Below are 14,359 nucleotides of genomic sequence, written 5' to 3'. Positions count from 1 at the left end.
TTCCATCTCTCCTGGATTGATGGAACAAGCCACTTGGGCCCAGAGAAGGTCAGGGAATTCTCCAAAGCCTCACAGTGAGGCAGGTGTAGCCCTCAATTGCCCAGCCCAAATTCTGTTAAAGAACAAGGTTTGCTCAGGCCCCAGTGTTGCCTGGAGAGAGTCTGCTATTTCTCCTCCCTGTCCTGGGTTGTAACAGTCAGGGTCCCACAGGAAACAATTCACTACAGGTGTTTCAGATGAAAAGGCATGGATGCAGGACTGTAGAGAGATAACAAAACTGAGGAATCAAATGGTGTGGCTTACAGAGGCATGGATGCAGGGCTCTAGAGAGATAACAAAACTGAGGAATCAAATGGTGTGGCTTACAGAGACTGGCAACAGCAGCAAACCATTGGCATCACTTAGCTTTGTCTGCCAGTAGGGCAGAGAAGAGCAAAGCCTGACCTGGCATGGAGATGGCAGGGGGAAAACCAGAAAGCAGGTAGAACTGGAACTGAGATCTGTGAACTCAGATTGCAGGTGCTGACTCAGAGAGTGGTACAATGCCAACATGGCCTCTAAATCCTATGCTGGGCCTACCCAGTCCTCCCTGAGGCATGGAAAGCAAAGTGGAAGAACAATAAAAGGAAACCCAAGAGAGTTCTGAAATTGCACATTTGTGTTTCAATGCCCTGGATCAGATCATGGAATACTCCACTTAATGTGCAAGTCATCCAATGCCCTAGCCCAGTACCTCAGGTGGTTAGAGGGTCATCCCAATACACCAAGGTCTGGGTTTTGATCCCTGGTCAGGACACATACAAGAAACAGCCAGTGAATACATAAATAAGTGGAATAAGAAATCAATGTTGCACTCTCTCTCACTCTCAAAAGAAAATTAATAAAAAAAATGCAAGTCATCGAAGTCAGAGAGTAAGGCTGCAGGAACTGCTATCAGAAGACTTCCATAGTTTATGGTGAGTTTATTTGTTACTGTGGACTCAGCCTGATGGCATCATGGAGTGTTTGGGGAGATCCTGAGGGAGTTCTCACCTGATGAGGAACCATGGCTCCTGGCAAAAACCATTGAGAATTCACTTGGGAAGAAACTAAGGCTAGCCTAGAAAATGGTAGGTGGATATAACTGTCCTGAGACACACACTTAACCCAGGACAAGTTTCTTAACCTCTCTGAATCTCTGCTGCTAACCTGTCCAACACAGGTTATATTAATATCTACTTCATAAGGTTGTTTGGAAGATTAAAGAAGTTAACATGGGTAAAGCACCCAGCTTCCACATAGGATGTTCAGTAGAATTAAACTAAATATTCACATAGCTGTTTTTGGATGAGCAATGATCAATAAGGAGAGAATGGATGAGAAAACTTTAAGCTTAGATTCTGGGGTTTCTTTGTCTTCCAGATAACCTGCCTCACTGAGATACACTTACTTTAGAATAATCCCAGCTGGCGCTGGCTTGTATTGTACCTAGGCCTAGGTATGTACAGGTGGAGGGAGGAGGCTCTGGCTGTGGAATGTGGGTAGGGCAGGGAGAGATCAGGAGGCCCAGAAGCCAACCTTGTTCCATTCAGGAACTACCCAGGAAGGCAAGCCAAACTTCTGCCTCAGGTGTCCTGAGGGCCTTTTGCATTGGGGTCTGAATCAGGTCCCTGGAAGAAGCAGTTTGGGGAGGGCATGTCTTTGATATATTTGAAATTTGGTGCAGGATATAAGGTAGAGATCTAATTTTTCGGTTTCCATGTGGACAGTCAATAGTCACAGCACCATCTAAGTATTTCATTTATCCCTACAGGTCTGTAATTCTGCTGTTATAATCTATGACATTTCAATATCACTGAAACATAAAAAGTAATGCTAGGTATTATACACACACCATATTTCTAAAAACTATAAAAACCTGTATGGAAGGATGCTTATTTCAGGTTAGGCTGTTGTGGAGAGAGGAAAGGAAGAGGAATGATCAGGGTAGGATTTTAGCTGTATCTAACATTTAATTGCTTTTAAAGAGAAAAAGTCATCTGAAGCAATTATGGCAAAATATTCACATCTATTAAATAAAATCTGGAAGGTAGGTACATAGATTCTGTTCTATTGTTTTCTGTATTTATTGTTTGTTTGAACCTTGGTCTCATCATTTCAAAGCTAGATTTAAAGTGTCACCTTGGCAGGGATGATGTGTGCACTAGCTCCATGGCAGGGATGGGGCAGTGGGAGAGCAGCCTCAGATGGGACTCAATGCCCTGACAGGTTCAGAAACAGGTGTTCCTGTGCTGGCGATGGCAGCAGCAGGTGTTCCCTCGAGCTTCTGATTATAGTTGTGGTGTCTTCCTGGCTCCAGGAGGGGCCCACCTGAGCTAAACTCAACCAGAAGTGATCTTTTGACCCCAGCCAGCTCCTGGGGATTTCCTGAGACAGTCACAGTAGCAGGAAGCCCAGAGAGCAGCAAAGGGCATTCTCAGAGACTAAGAAGTTAGTCCTACCATTCATTGAAATATTCAAGGAGATATAAAGAAAGTAATGCTACTTCTACTTGGCTCTTTGAGTGGAAATTGCTTAGAAGATCCCATTCCTGCATTCAGGGCCCCTGGCTGAGAACAACTTTAGGATGAAGAAGGTAATAAATTCTACATGGGATAAGTGAAAAAAATCCACATCTCAAAACATCATGCTGAGTCTGCAGAATAGAGAAAGACAAAGGTGATGACCATGAAGGGAAGACAATTAAAGACTTTCTTATCTACAGCAACCTTGAAGCCAGAAGATGTAGGTTAATACCTTCAAAGCCTAAGAAAAAACAACTTTCAACCTAGATTTGTATGACCTGACAAATGATCTTCCAAATATGAGGAGGAAATAAAGACATTTTCAGACAAGGAGAAGCTGAGAGTTTGTCACCAGCAGACTCTACCTGAAGAAAAGTCGAAAAAATACACTTCACAGCTGAGGAAGGTAAATCCCACAAGGAAGGTCTGAGTAGCAATAGTGAGTAGAAAGCGGCAGACACATGGCTAAATCTAAATAAGCATTGGCTGTGTAAAATAATAACCATAAGGTCTTGTGAAGTGTTCAAAAAATATATATAACTAAACTAACTACTAGTAATGTGGGCAGAAGGAGGATAAGATAAGAGTGTTCAAAGGAACTTGAATTATTCAGGATGGGAAAGTCTTAATTTTACTTTAACTGTGAACTTTGATATGTAAAGTATACATATTAAAATATATAGGGAGCCACTTAAGAATATAATTTAACAAATTTTAAACTTGTAGCTGAGAAATGAGAGGAAATGTTCAATTAATCTAAAGGAAAGCAAGAAAGAAAAGAAAAATAAATATAGAAAAAACTGAGGAAAAACACCTTTTATAGAAATGAAAACTAAAAAGCACTAAACAAAATGGAAGAAAGATGATATGACCCCATGGGGGAGGGCAGTGGAAGCGGCAGTGTTGCCCCTCCGGGAGATGGCTGAGCAGGGGAGTGTGGGGAACCCTTCAGTGCACACTGAAGGCACTTTTGGTGACAGAGCCCGAGAAGCAATTAGGGCATCTTAGCCCACCCCCAACACTGAATAGTCTCCAAGAGTCTCCCACAAACATGTCCTCCAAAAGTACTATTTAAGTGAAAAGCAAAGTACTTGCTACATAAGTGCAGAAAACAAGTAATCTACATATCCTCATTCAACCTCCAAAACATATCACCCACTCCAGCCAGTGTGCCTGTGAAGATCAGATGCTAAGATTTCATTTGCACATGCATAGAAAGAAGGTGATCCATGAAGCTGAGGGTGTCTTTCATTGTGTTTCTCCTGGGCCATATGGAAGAGTGGAGCCAACTGCAGGGGCCCACCAAAAAGGCATGGTATCAGACCCACTGAGGGGAAAAACTCTCTGACATACAGCAAGCACTGCCTGGAGAGAGGGAAGGGACAAGAGAACAGGAACTCACAGTTACAGAGCTCTTACCATGCCAGGCCCATTACACAACCAGCCTGCTGGGCAGATACCTGTGAGCTATGAGATGGTGAGCTCCCCATCACTGGAAGTGAGCAAGCAGAGCTGGGGTTCCAGACATTGGGGTAGAGGAAGAGGGGTTGAATCAATGTCCTCAGAAACTCTTTCCTCTCTAATTCAGGGAACAGAGCTTCACTTCAGCAAAGCAGGCCCAAGGGTGACTCCATCTCCAGTAAGGACAATCAAGGACACTGGGGCAGGTGCAGGTCGGGCAAGTGATCAAGTGATCTGGCTCAGGTTACAATAACACCACCCTGTGGGTGGACTCAACCACTTAGTTACTACTTAGGATTAGGACAGCTTCCAAAACTTTTCAGAGCTCACTCAGTCAGTACCTTGGCTCCCTGCTCAGCCTCCTGCCCTGACCTGGGAAGGTTTCAATTTTGGGGGCCAGCAAACACAGAAGGGCCCTCAGGCCTGCTGATTTGGAGCTGAGTAGGTTGAGGAAAAGAGACGTGCTCAGAACAAAGGTCCTGTGGATTGTGCAGGGATGGAGGGTGGGCAGTGCCTTGCTAACCTGGGCCAGAGACACGCCTGGGAAATGACTCAGAGGCCAGAGCACAGAACAGAGAGGATGGAGGAGAGAGTGAGAGGTGGGGAATGTAAACAGTGAAGTTCAACAGTAAATCCCTGAGAGTTTTGACTTTTAAGGTGGGGAGACTGAGCATTTTTAATGCTGAAGGGAAGCTGCTGGTAGAGAACAAGGTTAAGAATGCAGGACAGAGCTGGCATTAGAGGTAGACCCAGGTGCCAAGCATGTAGGACATGAGAACTTCAGTGCAGGGTTGGCCGTGCCCAGGGGCAAAGGGGCATGAAGTGGGGTTGAATGTGGAGGGGGACAAGAAGGACGCTGCTGGATCCTCCTCAGGCAGGAAGAGACATGTTGCAGGTAGATGGGTGGCTGCCCCAAGTAGGAGAGTTGAGTAGGAAATGGTGGCCTTCCAGAGAGACATGGGAGCAGTCAGAAGGGACACGGGGCAGGGCTGGGACCCAGCATACTGGGAGAGCTGAAGGAGAGCAGAGCCAGTCAGAGCAGGGAGGGCAGAGTCAGTGAGGACTAGGCCAGCTTGGATAGAAAACTGGGTCCTGTGGCAAGCCCTGGTATGCTGGGAGGACCTGCTCATTCCCAGCAGAATGAATCCCATCCCTTCTGAGACCTCCCACAGGCTTCTCTTGATCATTGCAATTCCTGCAATAATGCCTGGAGCACCAATTTCTTTAGACATACTGGGGTTTTTTTCAATCCTCACCTGAGGATATGTTTATTGATTTGAAAGAGAGAGAGAGAGAGAGAGAGAGAGAGAAAGAGAAAGAGACATTGATGTGATAGAGAAACACCAACTGGTTGCCTCCTATACCTGCCCAGAACAGAAATCAAACCTAAAACATAGGTATGTGCCCTGACCAGGAATCAACAGTGGAAAAAAATTTTTGAAGATTTTATTTATTTATTTTTAGAGAGAGGGGAAAAGAGGGAGAAAGAGAGGAAGAGAAACATCAATGTGTGGTTGCCTCTCACACACCCCTGACTAGGGACCGGGCCCACAACCCAGGCATGTGCCCTATCTGGGAATCAAACTGTCAACCTTTCAGTTCCCAGGCTGGTGCTCAGTCCACTGAACCACACCAGCAGAGTAACCCTGAAATTTTTTGGTACATGGGACAACACTCCAAACAACTGAACCAGCCAGCTAGAGCTGATTTTTTTTTCATGTAACCTTGGTAACACAACCCCCATAAACAGGAATTGTCACCCTCATTTTACCAATGGGGAAACTGAGGCTCAGGGACATAAATACAGTTGCTCAAGATGATTCAGCCCGGGCTTTCCCACCTCAGTCTGACCACAAAGCCCACTCTTTCCATATTGCCACTGTGTTGGGAGCATCGGACTGTGTCTGCTTCCACACCCCCACTATAACTGTGTGCCGCTTGAGGGCAAGAATGGAGTCTGGTTCATCCCAGGAACACCAGCAGTCTCAGCATGGTACTCAGGAATATTCACTGAGAAGACCCCAGAGACAGATCACCTAGTGAGACCCTTTTATTTTATAAATAAGGAAACTGAGGCTCAGGAGAAGGAAACAACTTGCCAGGGTCTCATAGCAAATCCTTCCAGGTTCTGAGTGGAGGCCCAGATCTTCTGACTATGTGGCCAAAGCTAGAGCCCCAGAACCCAGACCAAGGTTTTGTTCCCCTCCCTGTGGCCATACCTCACTTTCAGTTGCCTAATTATTTACCCACTAATTCTATTGCACACAATGTGCCCTGAACATTGGGGCAGAAACTGTCTTCAGGACCTGAGAACACTGTCCACCCCCACCTCCCTGTTCCCTCTGCCAAAGAAATCCACCCCAGGAAACAACTCAGCCACCTGGCCCAGACAGACATGGGCTGGGGCTGAGCCTACAGGCCAAGTTTTAGGCCGGGCTCCCCTCTGAGGCACCAGAGAAGACACAGATCAGAAACAACTGTGGGAAGAAGGCTTGATTCAATCTAGGGAGGCAGCTACAGAGCCAAGGCCTGAAGGATAAGCGAGAGAGTACCAGACAGAGAGGAGTCGGGGAAGGGTATTTCAGGGGGAGGGAACAGAAAACCAAAGCCTGGAGGTAGAAGAGTAAAGAGGATATTCACAAGTTGCAAGTTCAGGGTAGGTGTAATGAAGCTGCCAGGAGAGGCAGGGTTTAGGAGTAAAGGGGAAAGAGATAGTATGCAGGAACTGAGCAAGACCAGAAACCCTCTCTGTACAAGGAAGAGAATAGCACTGGCTCCTTCAGATGCAAAGAGTGGAATGAGCAAATAACAGGAGAGGGAACAGAGAGAAAACTATTTGAATCATGGCACTGCCTTGTGTACAAGCTGCCAATGAAATTGCACCTCTTACCCTCAGGTTGGAAGCCAAACTCTTGGCCCCCCAGGCCTGGCACAAGCTGATTCCTTCAGGTCACTCTGGTGTTCCCTTCCTGCCTACACCCTGTAGGTCCCTCCACATCTCCTGCTCATCATCCCCAGGACAACCTCTGCAGCTTCTTGTGTTGTTCTCTCTTCTTGGAATGCTCTTGCCAGCTCACATGTCACTTCTTCTGGGAAGTTTTCTGTGGTGCACCCTGCAACCAGTCTTTCTATACTCTGCCCTAGGTCTCCAGTGCTGGCTTCCACCGTAAGTCCAGTTACACAGTTTTATAATTATATAACAGGAAGAGGGAAAGTGCTATTTTAAAAAGTTATCTGCAATCTTGGCTTAGGAAGAAGGTAAAAGAGTTATCAGGGAAAGAACATATTTTAGATTGGAGAAAGACCATAAAAAGTATCCTTTGATGAAATTCTCCTGGATACAGGTTAGATGCAAGCTGAGTGGACAAAGACACTTTAAATCTCTGTGTAAGATGCTACTTCCCAGTACTCTGTTATCTCTGTGCACTGCTCTCCTTTCCCTCTGGGTCTCCTCCCTTCCCAGTCCACACTCAGGAAGCTAGACCTGCAGCTCTTAGCAATCAGAGTTAAATTCTTGATTTGGGGATTCAAAAGCCCAGACCTTGAGTTCCAAAAGTCGGGCTCAAAAATCCCTGAAGGATTGGGAGCACACACTCTATAACATAAACCATCGTTTTTTGAGAAACACATGGTCAACCAGAGCAACTCTCCCACAGCTGAGACCAGAACTGAGCTGAATGAGGAACAAAGTCATGGGGAAGAAATGACTCTGAGAAGTCCCTGACAAAGGTCCTCCTGTTACCTGTGCTGAGGACCCAGAGAGCTGAAAAGGACACATGTATCTCCAGGATCAAGCCCACGAAAACAACAATGCCCATGTGGCTCTGGAAAGGTGGTGAAGTAGGAGCAGTGTGATACTTCTGGGCTGATGGGTCTTAACACCCTCACAGCATAGGAGCAATGAGTGTTCTGTGCACCCAGGTGGGGTTCAGGCATGGCTGGGAGAGAGTTGAACCTGGAGAGAATGTATGGTTGGTAATGAGAAGACAGAGTAGCCAAACCCATGTTCTGACAGTAAGTGTGAAACAGAACCACTAACAGCTCCAGGCATGGCCCTGAGAACAGACACCCGACGCTCAGCCTCAGTAGCATTACAGTGACTCATAGACTTGGCACACACCTGGCAGAGGGAGCAAGGAGACCCTGAAGTGACTGAGGTGAGTACATTTCTGCCTCCTTTAGGAAGAATGTTGGAAAAAGTAAATACCTTTAAATGTAGGGAAATAACATTCCATCTCTTTGTTGGGTGGCTCTTATGAAAACAAGCATTAATATAAGTAAAGAGGGACAGGAGGATGGGGTTGGGGCAGACAGAAAGGCCCAAGATGATGACAGAAAGCTTCAGGCCAAGGGTGGGCATGACCAGCAAAAATCCCCTGTGGTATGGATTACCTCTGAAGTTGGCCAAAGTGAGTTCAATATGACTCAAATTTAAGTCCTCATTTGTCCGACTTGATGCAGCATCTCTCTGCAGTTCCTGATCTTCAACATCACCCCCTTGCACACACTAGCATTGCACTTGTGGTGCTGCATGAGGCTGAAGGAGCAAGGGCAATGATGTGTGTGGAACCAAGCAGCCAAGAAAGAGGACAGCACCACTGGGACATAGAGTGGTGGCAGTCGGGTAGTAGTTGGGGTTTGAGTCCTCTCAAGGGCTTCCTCATTCACATGCCATTCACATGACCCCTGGACTTCAGCTGGGGCTGCTGGTGAGAACATGGCACATAGCCTCTGTGAGTGGCCTGGGCTTCCTCACAACACAGCAGCTCCCTTCCAAAACCAAGCTTCCAAAGAGAGAGCTTGACAGAAATGCCAAGATCTTGTAGGATCTGGCCTCAGGTGCCCAGCAGCATCACCTCTACCTCATTCTGTTTACCAGGAATGAATCACTAAGTCCTGCCATAAGGTAAGGGGAGGAGAGTTAGACTCCACCTCTTGACAGGGACAGTATCACAGAATTGGCAGACATGTTTAAAACCAACACAAAGACCAAGAGGTCTTCAGGAGAAATGCATGCCTCTGAGAATTCTGAAATATTGATTGCAAGGGACATGCTAGTTTTCTCATTATGTGTGAAGTGGGTCCCAGATGAAGTGGGCCATGCTTGCTTATTATCTAATGGATTGTCACCTTTATGATGCTTAAGGAAACATCACTACAAGAGAAGGTACAACGATTTCCAGACTTGAGAACGAGCATCTAGAATTGACTTTGGGACTGACACAGACTCCTCTGGACATACTCAGAGGGGGGTGATATTTCCTCCATGATCAAAATGCCCAAACTAAGCCAGGCAACTATAATTGGCACGGATAGATTGAAAAATGAATCCCACCACACCATGGTTAGTGTCTAGCAATAAACTGATCAGACCACATGTACTGCAACCATGTCTGTGAATGGAGAGGACAAGACATGAGCTTAAGATGTGAGGGCAGTTCTGCCAAAAGAAGACAAAAAAGAAAGAAAAGGGCAGAGGGCGTGCCCTCTCCGGCTGCCTCTAACAGCACTGCCTAGGAAGATGCCAAAGATTCTGACAGTAAAGCAATGGTCCCCTTCCCTGCAGCACATGCCAAACAGGAGGAATTACTTCTGCTTAACCCTTGCCTGTCACTTCATGAGAAGTGAAGCCTTAGAATATAAGGCACAGCAGTCCCCCCTTATCCATGGTTTTATTTTCCAAGGTTTCAGTTACCAGTGGTCAACTGAGGCCCGAAACTATTAAATGAAAAATTCCAGAAAAAAACAATTCATAAGTTTTAAATTTCATGCCATTCTGAGCAGTGTGATGAAATTCTGCACCACTCCTCTGTGTCCTGTCCGGGACATGAGCCATCCCTGGTCTGGTGTATCCACACCATGTACAGTACTATAAGGCTTTTTGAGATGCCACGTTTATATAACTTTTATTACAGTCTGTTGTCATAATTTTTTTATTTTATTAGGAGTTATTGTTGTTAATCTCTTACTTGCCTTATTTATGAATTAAACTTTACCATATATGTATGTATATAAGAAAACAGCATGAGTATCTACAGGGTTCAGTCCTTCTGTGGTGCCAGGCATCCACTTGGGGTCAGGGAAAGTGTCCCCATGGGTCAGACAGACTACTGTATTCCTCCCTCTCTACACCACCACTCTCTACTGTCTCCAACCTCACCTTCTCCCTCTTCTCTCCTGATAAATGACAACAACAGGGGGCAAGTAATGTGGGAGGCTAGGAGCTGCACAGAGACGTTATGAAAACTGGGGACAGACCTTTGGAGAGGAGAGTCATTGGGGAAGAAGGAAGTAGAGACTGTGCCTCAAAGCTTATAGCAAGGCAGAACTCAAAGACAGGGTCTCCTCTTGGCCATGGTGAGATGCAGTGGAAGACGTGCCCTAATTGTGGAAGGGTATCTAGAAGAAGGGGTCACCTGACCAGAGCAGGGACACTGAAGTCACCTTGTTCTTGCTCCCATATTGCAGTTTTCCTGTAACTTCAGAGGAGATCAGCGCAGAGGAGCCTGAAGCCATGGGCCTGAGCAAAAAAGCCATCTGAGGTCAAGTTCACACACTAAGGTACTACTGTGTGCTGAGACCATGGCTGAGGGCTGGGACACAGAGCTATCTCTGACATGGTTCCTATCATCCAGGAACTCACAGATGGGTGACAGTGAAAGACACAAAACAAATTGGGATGGTCAAGGATTTTTGGTGTTGGAACTGCAGGAAGGGGGATGGGGGAAGAATTTCTTGTAGCTCAGGTGGAAAAGAAGAAGGGTCATGGAAACTTCCCAGAAGAGGTGTCACTAAAGCTGAGTCTGGAAGACAAATGAGTATTCCTTAGCAGAGGAAGTAATGTGGGTGGCCAAGGTCACAGAGGCAGGGGACAGCAGGCCAGATGTGGGAGAAAGCTTGGGCATGGGCATGAGGGTGGGGAAGACGAAAGGAAGAGGCTGTGGAGGGAGGCCAGGCCCAGATCATGTTGTAGAGGCCATGGGAAATGCCGGGAGGTTTGAAGGAAACTGAGGCATTGTTAGTTCTGGCTATGATGTGAGGGGTAATGATGTGAGGGGTAATGTGAGGAATATTATGAGGAGCTAGGAATGGCTGGAGAGTGGGAGAGCAGTGAGGAGAGCTGACAAGAGGTGATGGAGGCTTATAACAGGGCTGAGGCCATTGAGGGTCCCCTGGATGCAGGACTAGCAGCAGCAAGGCCAGGATAATCAGCAAGACCAGAGATCAGGATCCAACTTGGTCCAATGTTTCAGACTCCAGTCCCCAGCTCCTGTTTTTTTGTGACATCATGATAGAAAAGAAGGACTGAAGGAGCATCAGAAAGAAGAGAGAGAGAGGAAGCACCTGGGAAACATCAGGTAGCGACAGATCAGGAAGTAAAAGTCAGGAGCAGGATGATTTCCTCCTGGAAATCCTGACGATCTGCCCTCAGCCCTGTGTTGTATTGACTCAGAAAAATAAGATGGCTGGGAGGAGCAGGGTATCTGGGAGTGGTAGGACCCTGCCTTGACTACACTCAACAAGTTCATTCTGCAGACATCTGTCCTGGGCCTGCTAAGGTTGACACATCAATCCTTTGGAACAAGCAAACCTGGTTCAAATCCCTGATATACCATTTACTAACTTCATGGCCTCAGGCAAGTGACCCAGTTTCTCTGGCTGGAAAATGGGGATGTATGGCCATCATTTCCATGAATAGTTGTTTCAAAGATTAGAAATTATATATTTAATTTATACACACACACACACACACACACACACACACACACACACACACACAAATTGTGGTACACGGTAGGTGTTCAGTAAATGGCCATCATTATAGTTGCTTAGAACTCTGCTAAGGCTCTGACAAAAAGTGAGGGTGAACCCAAGTGCATCCTGGGCTTTACAAACTTCTGTGTTTTGATGCTTCCCTCTGCTGGCTAAAATAGGTGGAGGCCACTGGGAAGAGATTCAGAGGATGTTAGACCAGACAGAGCTCCCTGTCTCCACACCCAGGGCAGAAACGGCACCCCCCATCGCCCCCTGACAGTGGGAATCCCTCCAGAAGCTGCAGGTACAGTATACCATGTAAACAGCTATGAACCAACTGCACGGACAATGGATACAGCAACACCTCACTGAGCCTCTGTTTCCTTGGCTATAAAATGGGGTGATGATCCCTGCCATGTTTCACAGAGTTGCTGTGAATCCCAAATGAGATCACAGCTGTGGAAGTTTTAGAAAACCTGAGCTACACCACAGATGGTAATGGCCAAGCACTTTCTGATACCCCTTCCCCACCATGCTGGGTGCTGGGGATGCCAGGAAGATACAAGAAGCTGGCCCTGCCCCTCAGGAGCTCCATTCTGGTGGGAGAGACTGTCACGCTTCAGGTAAATATGGGTGGAATGGGATGAGGACTGTTTTCCTGGAGGAGTCAAGGAAAGATCTGCTGTTACCGTTAGCCTGTTCCCAGGACCCAGCTGTTCAGCCCTGAAAAGGCAGAGGCTAAACCCAGGTCCAGGATGACCTGCAGGCCTTTAATCTTTGCATCTCTTGGCATAATCCTTCTTTCTGCTCCTCAAGCCCATCTCCCCCAGAGCACTGAACAGGGAAATGTGGAAGGAGGTCGCTATAGGCAGCTGGCTAAACCCATGGCTGTCTCTGAGTATAAGCCCACTTTGGACTCAGGTAAGGCTCTCAAGATCTTGCTACACTTTCTAATGCCTTCTCACTGGCATTCCCAGACAACACCTGCGGGAGTTGTGCTCACCTCCAAAGCTTTGATTTGGCTTCACCTGGCTAACCTTGTTAAATAACCATAGGTTGGCCCAGGTCAGTGTGACGTGGTTGGTTGGGTGTTGTCCTGCAGAGCAAAAGGTCACCAGTTTGATTCTTGGTCAGGGCACATGCCTAGGTTTCGGGTTTGGTCCCTGGTTGGGGCATGTGGGAGGAGCAACCAATTGATGTTTTTCTCTCGCACATTGATGTTTCTCTCCCTCTCTTCCCCTCTTTAAAAATAAATAAATAAAATATTTTTTAAATATCACCATAAGAGGGTATTCCCAGGGGAATACCCCCAGAACACTAGGGAAGTTCTTCCAAGGCCCCAAAACCTACAGAAATTTTGTTGGACACTTTCTCCCAGACAGAAGTGCTGGCAGAGGCCACTGTTCCTCTTCTGAGCCCTCTCCCCACAAAGCCAGCAGGCTGGCACCATATCTGAATCTCCATCAACCTGGGTCACACTGTTTACCTCACCCTGGTGATCCTCTGAGGCCCTTCCCCACCCAACTTGTAGGCCCACCCAACATGTTTCTAGTGGCTTTCCCATATGAATGGCTTGGTTTGGCCCATGATTCAGATTTTCCTAAATTATCTCAAATAAGCAGCATCTGGCTTCAGTGATTCCTGTACCTCTCACTAAGTTGCCCCAGGGCCAGCACTAGGAGCAGCTGGCCTTTGTTCACAGCTTGGTCTCGCCTGGGCACCTCCAAGCCCAGCACAAGTAGCAGCCATCTGCGGATCATTCTGTAGCTTATGCTGTGTGACCCTGGACAGAACACAGGCAGTGGCTGACCTTGGATGTGCCAGCAGCAATCAAGGCTCAACTACAACAGGAGGACATACACAGCCCACACAGAGGGCATAACTCGAGTACCCAGCTTGGGTAATAAGGGAGGCTGTGCTATAACAGGAGGTCTGACCAGATTGCTGGGGACCTAGTGAGATCCCAATCTGGGGAAACCCAATCTGGCACAAGAGACTGCTCCTCTCTTGCACCAGGAGAAGGCAAGGGGTGGGGAGAGATGCCAAGGCAGCAGATTGAAGCAGCCTACCTTCTTTCTCCAAAGGGAAGGTCTTCCAAAGAAGGGAAGTTGCACAAGGGCAACTGTAAACAAGCCAGCATGTGTTGCCTAGACAACCAAGCAGCCCTGCCTTCCCAGCAGGGAGGCGCACTGGAAGGCTACTGCCTCAGGATATTGTAAATAATCAATGCAGCTCCTGGCACAGGCTGCATAACACCTTGGGAGTTATGGGGGCCAGACCCCCACACACACACTGAGACCCAGTGATCCTACACATGACTGGAGACTTTGTCCCTTTGTGCAACATGGCAGCCATTAGAGAGGCAAAGACAAACATGGCTGTTGTGGTCCACATTATTTGAAAAGCTGGACACTCCCATAGCACATGGGATTTGGGGAGGAGCCTGTAAAACAGAATGCAGGCAGAAGCCTTGGACACTCTTGCTTTGCCCAGCACATGTAGGAGTGCTGGCAGGATCCACAGACATTTAGCCCATTCAGAGCTTGAGCCTCGCAGAGTCAGAAGCCGGCTCCCGGGGGCAGGGTCCCATGGTGGGATGC

This window comes from Phyllostomus hastatus, unplaced genomic scaffold, assembly GCF_019186645.2.
Source record: "Phyllostomus hastatus isolate PE091 unplaced genomic scaffold, TTU_PhHast_1.1 phas_scaffold_182, whole genome shotgun sequence".
Taxonomy (NCBI): domain Eukaryota; kingdom Metazoa; phylum Chordata; class Mammalia; order Chiroptera; family Phyllostomidae; genus Phyllostomus; species Phyllostomus hastatus.
This window is presented reverse-complemented; position numbering follows the sequence as displayed.